The sequence below is a fragment of the Leptinotarsa decemlineata genome, unplaced genomic scaffold, assembly GCF_025532065.1.
Source record: "Leptinotarsa decemlineata unplaced genomic scaffold, Ldec_3_MD MMD2_tig00004307_RagTag_RagTag, whole genome shotgun sequence".
Classification (NCBI taxonomy): domain Eukaryota; kingdom Metazoa; phylum Arthropoda; class Insecta; order Coleoptera; family Chrysomelidae; genus Leptinotarsa; species Leptinotarsa decemlineata.
Genome location: NW_027412606.1, coordinates 19136916 through 19145133, shown reverse-complemented (window position 1 = coordinate 19145133; position 8218 = coordinate 19136916). Strand labels below are relative to the sequence as shown.

Below are 8218 nucleotides of genomic sequence, written 5' to 3'. Positions count from 1 at the left end.
TGAAGGCGCATCCAGAGCTATGATTGGCCCAGAACCCTTCTGCGGGGTAGCGAAAGCATGTATAAAGACATCCATAAACTCATGGATGCAAGCTGAATCGATAGATTGGTGGAATAAGCTCCCAGGAATGAGGCAGGCGAAAAAATTCATAAAGAAACCATCGCCCAGATTCACAGAAGACCTGCTAAACCATAACCGTAATGTTGTAAGGGTCTACCAACAGGGCATAGTCGGCTCAGGAAACATATGAGCAACATGGGGCTGACAGAAGAAATCCAATTTAGGTTCTGTCAAGAAAAGGAAGAAACCGCACTGCATGTGCTCTGTGAATGCGAAGCGATAGCAAGGCTGAGACACGCGGAGAATAGAAACCAGAGCCTGCTAGCTATACGGTGTCAAGGCTATGGAGTCTCATCAAAGAGATCAAGCTAGAAATGAGCTCTAACAACCAAGGAGCATCACAATAGATCTATAAAGTCGCAGTGAATCAGGCAATGGGCTAGCTCCCCGACAATCTAATCTAATGTAATCTAAGGTTTTCAAGCGTCGTTATTTCAAGGTTAACTCTCCCGGGTTTTTCATCGGGTAATTTTCACAATGAATCTGGGGATCACAATGGCTTTGTGAGATAGAAGAATGAAATGGAGTTTGATTGAATGATTGATTAGGTGAAAATCAATATATTTTTTTTCTAGAAGAAATTCAAAGAACCCTTTCATTTTTTCATATATATATATATATATATATATATATATATATATATATATATATATATATATATATATACAGGGTCCTGCAACAGTGGCGCGGTGTTCCATATCTCTATATAGGAAACAGATAGGAATCTAATTTTCTATAATATTACCTTATTGCTCGAGCTCGACAAAATAAAAATATTGGCGGTCACACAGGGTGTTCGATTATTTCTGGGCGGATCCCAACTGTGTCTTTTTAAATGGCAACCTATATTTTTTATCGCTTTTTCGGTTTCTTCATAGAAAATAAAATAAACTTTATGTATATCTGCACTTCGAAAATATTGATGGTTTTCGAGATATCTAGCATGACAGGGTTTTTTTCCAATATTCGTCACTCAGAATATTTGAAATTATAAAGTGGTGCCAAGTCCAGTTGAAATTTTTTTTTGGTCGAATATTCTACATTGGTAACTCTCTCAAACGATATATCTGAAATCGACCTGTGATATACAGGGTATGAAAAACCGCTTGCCAAATATTGTAAATGAAAATTTGCAAAATCTTCCTTATATTAAATGGAACACCCTGTATATTATTGATCCATAAGAAGCGCCAACGAAACCTCTACAAATTTCATTAAGTATTCCCTATGGCTAAGTTCAATAGTTTTTCTTAAATGAGCATTTCTTTCGAAAAATGGTCATTTTTTCAAAGCGAAATCCATTTGACGACTGATAAGAATATACAAAAAATACCCTTTCCTTAAAATATCGCCCATTCCTAAAATTACCTGTTGCTAGATAAACAAGTTGCGAATTACACCACAAAATGGACGTTCTTGAATAGTTACAATAATTTCAAAAATCTCGGAATTTGTGCCATATTCTTTCGGTCTAAAACAACCTTTCAGCGAATGAAATATTTATTGGAAATCAAGTAGTCTGGCAAATGACAGAACAAAATATTTGGCTGCAAATGAATATTGAAATTTTTAGTCAATCGTGAAGTTGAACTGTCGGTATAATTTCATCAGAATGTTGTTATCAAAAAGTGATTTGATTGATATGATTTTCATATTAGGTGAATCAGACAGGAATTGTTTATTGGCAAGTAGAATTTATTCTCAACGGTATCCAGATAGAAGGCATCCAGATGAAAGATCTTTCCGAAAGGTCTTGGGACGATTCGTTGAAACTGGATCTATTAATTATTCCAAACATGAGCGCATCAAGCCAGCTACTAATGAAGATAATGAATTGCAAGTTCTTCTTGCTGTTGAAGAAGATCCTAGTAGGAGTCAACGACAAATTGGGGAAATAGTGGATATAAGTGAGAGATCAGGGCAACGAGTATTGAAGAAACATCGCTTGCATCCATACCACGTTCAGTTACATCAAGAACTACTGTATGCTGATTTCGAGAAAAGAGTGAGATTTTGCAATTGGGCCATGAACAAAATTCGTCGAAACGAATATTTTTTCAATAATATTTTATGGTCGGATGAATCGACATTCCATAAAAATGGATTTGTAAATCGACATAATTACCATTATTATGCGACAGAAAATCCTCACTTATTGAGACAGGTGGATTATCAACATAGGTGGTCGATAAATGTCTGGGGAGGCATCATTGGAGAATATGTAATTGGTCCATACTTTTTTGAGGGACATATGAATGGTGCAATGTATCTCAATTTCTTACGAAATGATTTACCAGGTTTGTTAGATGATATTCCTCTTGACCTCCGCAATAGAATGTGGTTACAACATGATGGTGCACCTGCTCACTATTCGGCAGAAGTGAGAGATCATCTAAATGAAGTATTTCCCAATAAATGGATAGGACGGAATGGGCCTGTACGGTGGCCTGTACGGTGGCCCAAATCACCAGATTTGACGAAACTAGATTTTTTCTTATGGGGATACATAAAAAATATGGTTTACGTTGAGCCACCAACTTCTCCCGAAAATATGCGACTTAGAATAACGAATGCTTTTCGCAGCATTACACCAGCTGTCTTGCGCAGGGTAGAACAGTCTTTCAAACATAGACTTCAGCTCTGCATTCAAGAAAATGGAAGACATGTTGAACATATTTTATAAAAGTTTCATTATCAATCTTAATTAAACTCTCCCTTTTGTAGTTTTGTAATTTGCCAGTTGACAAATTTGAATATCTAGAACTCAAGCTCTGAATGAATATAATAACATGAAAAAAATAGTTATTTATAATGTTTTTTTCTTTTAACTTGTTTGGTTTGATATTGCACGATTTATGAGTGAAATTCTGCATCCAATGAAAAAATAATTTTCCATTTAGCAAAAAGTGATAGGTACATACATTTATTTCGTTAAAAAATATTTGTTTGGATACCTTCTAATGTACAAAATTGAAACAAGATATCTTTCGTATATTTTTATCAGTCGTCAAATGGATTTCGCTTTGAAAAAATGACCATTTTTCGAAAGAAATGCTCATTTAAGAAAAACTATTGAACTTAGCCATAGGGAATACTCAATGAAATTTGTAGAGGTTTCGTTGGCGCTTCTTATGGATCAATAATATACAGGGTGTTCCATTTAATATAAGGAAAATTTTGCAAATTTTCATTTACAATATTTGGCAAGCGGTTTTTCATACCCTGTATATCACAGGTCGATTTCAGATATATCGTTTGAGAGAGTTACCAATGTAGAATATTCGACCAAAAAAAAATTTCAACTGGACTTGGCACCACTTTATAATTTCAAATATTCTGAGTGACGAATATTAGAAAAAAAAACCTGTCATGCTAGATATCTCGAAAACCATCAATATTTTCGAAGTGCAGATATACATAAAGTTTATTTTATTTTCTATGAAGAAACCGAAAAAGCGATAAAAAATATAGGTTGCCATTTAAAAAGACACAGTTGGGATCCGCCCAGAAAAAATCGAACACCCTGTGTGACCGCCAATATTTTTATTTTGTCGAGCTCGAGCAATAAGGTAATATTATAGAAAATTAGATTCCTATCTGCTTCCTATATAGAGATATGGAACACCGCGCCACTGTTGCAGGACCCTGTATATATATATATATATATATATATATATATATATATACGGTTATACGGTTGAAGTGAGAAAGTGAGGTCCGCAACAAAGTGAGGACCAATATACGGACCTCACTTTGTTTAGTGAATCAAATATTTCTAATGATTGTCTCACGACAAGATATTGTCATTTAACAAAAAAAAATTGGACCTCATTTGGTATGAAAACCCGTTCACCGCATATATTTCAGTTCAGTGGTTGGGCGCTTGAGGTCGCTGTTCCTCCCGTATATTTTCATTCGTGTATTCCAGTAGGAGATTTGAGCCGGTTCTAAGCCTCCCCCCACCACTATGACGTATTAATTGCTTTTTTATTGGTTGTTGTTTGGTGAAGTCACTGTGATGTGACCTTGAAGGGTGTGGTGTATGGATCGTTCAGAAATTTTTTCCCGGTTCTAATCCTCCCCCCACCAATATGACGTGTTATTTGCTTTTTTTTGTTGTGCAGTGAAGTCAAGGCGTTGTGACCTTGAAGTGTCTGGTGCATGGATCGTTCAGATTTTTTTTTTCATATGAGATTTTGTGTGTGTATGTGTGTGTGTGTGTTAGAGAATGCACGGTACAGGGTTTCATCATGTGCTTGTTTGTCTATGTACAAACATACGTCTGCATACTTCGAAGATCCTCCAAGTAATGAATGCTCCATCGGTGTGAGGGCACCAAGTTAGTAGTGGAGTGACGTCACAGCAATAACCGTTCAACGGCTAGAGAGCGACATGTTCACTCCACGACGTGTGGCAGAGTAATGCGTATTCATCGGTCTGCTCTCACCTCCCTCGATGTAGTGAAGGATGTGACGTAACGCCCCAGACTCGCCATCAATGGTGACACGCAGGCGGGCGAGGACTGTGCTAACGTCTGTCTTCTCCGAGAGCGCAACGACAATTGCTTGTTCGGCTATCGCTCTCGAAGCAGTGAATGATGTGACGTAACGCATCACCCTACCCTCGCTATTGATGGTGACACGCAGGCGGGCGAGGACTGTGCAAACGTCTGCCCTCTCCGAGAGCGCAACGATCACTGCTTGCTCGTGCCGGCAACTGTTATCGCATCAAATTGGGAGATGGGCTTGGCTGTGACGTCAGGCATCTCTAGCGGATGCATCGATGTGTCCTTACCTACCCTCACTCTCTACGGTGATGCGCAGGCGACGTGGATTATGGTATTTAAGAAGCGGGCGAGTGTTGGTTATGTCAGTTTCCATCGAGTGAGTTAGTGAGAACATATCATAGAAAATGTATTCTTGTGAATGTGGTAAATCTTTTACCCGTAGTGACAACCTTCGTCGTCATCAGCTCCAGAGTTGCCAAGGAGGGCCATCAGTGAAACGAGTGAGATTAGATGACGCTGCAGCACCTATGTACACATGTAATTGTTGTAATGTGATGATTCCATTGACTCAAGTGAATTCTCACAATAGAACTCTACAACATAAGAATAATACATGTGTTCAATTCAGTGATGGTGTTCAAATTATAAAGAGCGCCTTCAAACGTCGGATTGCGACATACAGGGTGCAGAGTTCCATTGTTTCCACCGATTACATGTTATTCTTTAATGAAATCAGGCAGAAAGTTATAGAATTATTGGAATCGGCCATCAGGGTTCACAAAATCATCAAAGTGAATATGGAAGTATTTGGGAGTTATATTCTACAAACACAAGACCTGAAGGAAACCAAATCATTTAATTCACAGAATAGAACAGTTGATCAATCTACTGATTTGAATTCCTTATTTGATGGATTTCGAAATGGGATTATCGCTCAAACTACAGAATTCCAGGAACGTGATTCAGGTAAACATTTCTACCAAGTTCCAATTGGATGGATTAGTAATATTGTTCTGTATTTGAGGTTGGACTTGTGAAAAAATCATGTTTCTGGAGTTGAACATTAATAAATACAGCCCGCTCAGTGGATGTTCATATGTGAAGCTGCCTGAATGTATTGAGCGTAGGAAGGCCGTGGTTAATGTCCGTAATGAAGATCAGCATTGTTTTGCATGGGCTATCACTTCAGCACTACATCCTGCAATCGATAGAACATCAGAAGTTTCATCGTATCCACATTTCAGTACAGTCATAGATGTAACAGGTATGAATTTTCCGGTAAAGTTGAAAGATATTGTGAAATTTGAAGACAAGAATGATATTTCAGTTAATGTGTACGGTTTAGAAAGTAAATTCGAGAAGGGTAAAATAATGTATGAAATAATTGGACCATTACGTTACTCTCAGAGAAGACTTAGAAGACATGTCAATTTGTTACTTATCACAGATGATTTCGGTAATAATCATTATTGTTGGATCAAAGATCTTTCAAGATTAGTTTCAAGCCAATTATCGGCTCATGAACATAAGAAATATTTTTGTGATGGCTGTTTATTATATTTTTCTAATGAACAATTACTATTACGTCATGAGATAAATGATTGTAATCACTTGAGTACTACAACACCATCAACTAATTTCAAAGTCAATAAATATGGGAAAACGGTACCTGAAAATATACTAACTTTCGAAAACTTTGAGAAACAAATGAAGGTACCATTTGTAGTGTATGCAGATTTTGAATCAGTACTGAAGCCGATTCAAACCACTAAACCAAATCCTGAATACTCGTATTCGATCAAGACATTCAAACATGAGCCTTATTCATTTGCTTATTTGATTAAATGTTCATACAATGATGATTTATCAAAATTTGTTTCGTATAGGGGTGTGGATGCAGCCCAAAAATTCGTTAGCAAAATCGAAGATGATTTGAAAAATATTTATGAAAATCATCTCAGGTTTCCTATTCCTATGGATGTACAAACTCCTGAGGAAGAGGAACAGTTTGCTTCTGCCACAAATTGTGGCATTTGTTCCAAACAATTTAATGATGGCGAAGTCAAAGTGAGGGATCATTGTCACCTCACAGGAAAAAAAAGGTCCCCTGCTGCTCATTCATCTTGTAATTTGAATTTTAAATTGCCAAATTTCATTCCTATAATTTTTCACAATCTCAGTGGATATGATTGTCATTTATTCATAAAGGAATTGTATAAAAACAAAGATAAAGTGGATGTCATCCCACAAACTAATGAAAAATATATATCTTTCACAAAACATCTCTTTACACACTCCTATACGGATAAAGATGGTAGGGTGAAGAAGAATTATTTGAAAATGAGATTCATTGATAGTTTCAGATTCATGCCTAGTTCTTTGGAGAATTTAGGTGCAAATTTAACATCTGATCAGTGTATCGAGATGCGCAAACATTTCCCACAAATTGAAAATTTCAATTTGATGAGAAAAAAAGGTGTATTTCCCTATAGTTTTGTTGATGACATCGAAAAACTGAATCATCCAAGACTTCCAACCAAAAATCAATTTTATGATAAACTCAATTGTGAACATATATCAGATAATGATTATGGGAGAGCTCAACTTGTTTGGAATTTATTCGAATGTCAGGATTTGGGTGAATACTCTGATTTATATTTAAAGTCAGATGTGTTACTATTATGTGACATTTTTGAAAACTTTAGAAATATATCTGTTGATAAATATAAATTGGATCCGGCACAATACTTCACTGCACCCGGATTATCGTGGGATGCCATGTTGAAATATACTAATATTGAATTGGAATTACTAACTGATATTGATATGGTTCACTTCTTTCAAAAAGGTATTCGTGGTGGAATAAGTCAATGTAGTGAAAGGAAACATAAAGCAAACAATACATTTTTACCGGATTATAATCCAAATGAACCATCTTCATTCATTTCATATTCGGATGCAACAAATCTATATGGTCACAGCATGTCGCAACCATTACCAACAGGTGAATTTTCATGGTTAGCACCTCATGAAATTCTCAATCTTGATATAATGAATGTGGATATTGATAGTCCTTATGGATATGTATTGGAAGTGGATATACATTATCCCCAAGAACTTCATGATAAACATTCCGATTTACCATTCTTAGTTGAACGTTTGATACCTCCATATGCAAAATCGAAAGTTCCCAAATTAATTCCAAATTTAAACGACAAAAGAAAATATATTGTTCACTATAGAAACTTACAGCAAGCTGTCAATCATGGTTTGATAGTGATGAACACACATAGAGTATTGAGGTTTAAGCAATCATGTTGGATGAAGCCTTATATAGATTTGAATACTGAAATGCGTAATAGGTCTAATAACAAATCTGAAAAAGATTTCTACAAACTAATGAATAATGCAGTCTATGGAGAAACAATGGTAAACGTAGACAATAGAATTGATGTTAGACTCATTACACATTGGGAAAATATAAAAAGAACTATAGGTGCTAGTTGTCTCATATCTCGACCAAATTTTAAAAAATGCTCTATTTTTACAGAAAATTTTGTTGCCATTCAATTGGCTAGAGTAAAAGTTCAT

At 36.1% G+C, this 8218-nt stretch overlaps 1 long non-coding RNA gene across 1 annotated transcript; it reads left to right on the top strand.

Annotated features, from left to right (window-relative positions):
* Positions 1 to 4055: 4055 nt before the first annotated feature.
* On the top strand, positions 4056 to 5860 carry LOC141483969 (uncharacterized). Its single transcript, XR_012466393.1, has 2 exons — positions 4056 to 5593; positions 5652 to 5860. It is a non-coding gene; the product is annotated as an uncharacterized lncRNA (long non-coding RNA).
* Positions 5861 to 8218: the final 2358 nt, after the last annotated feature.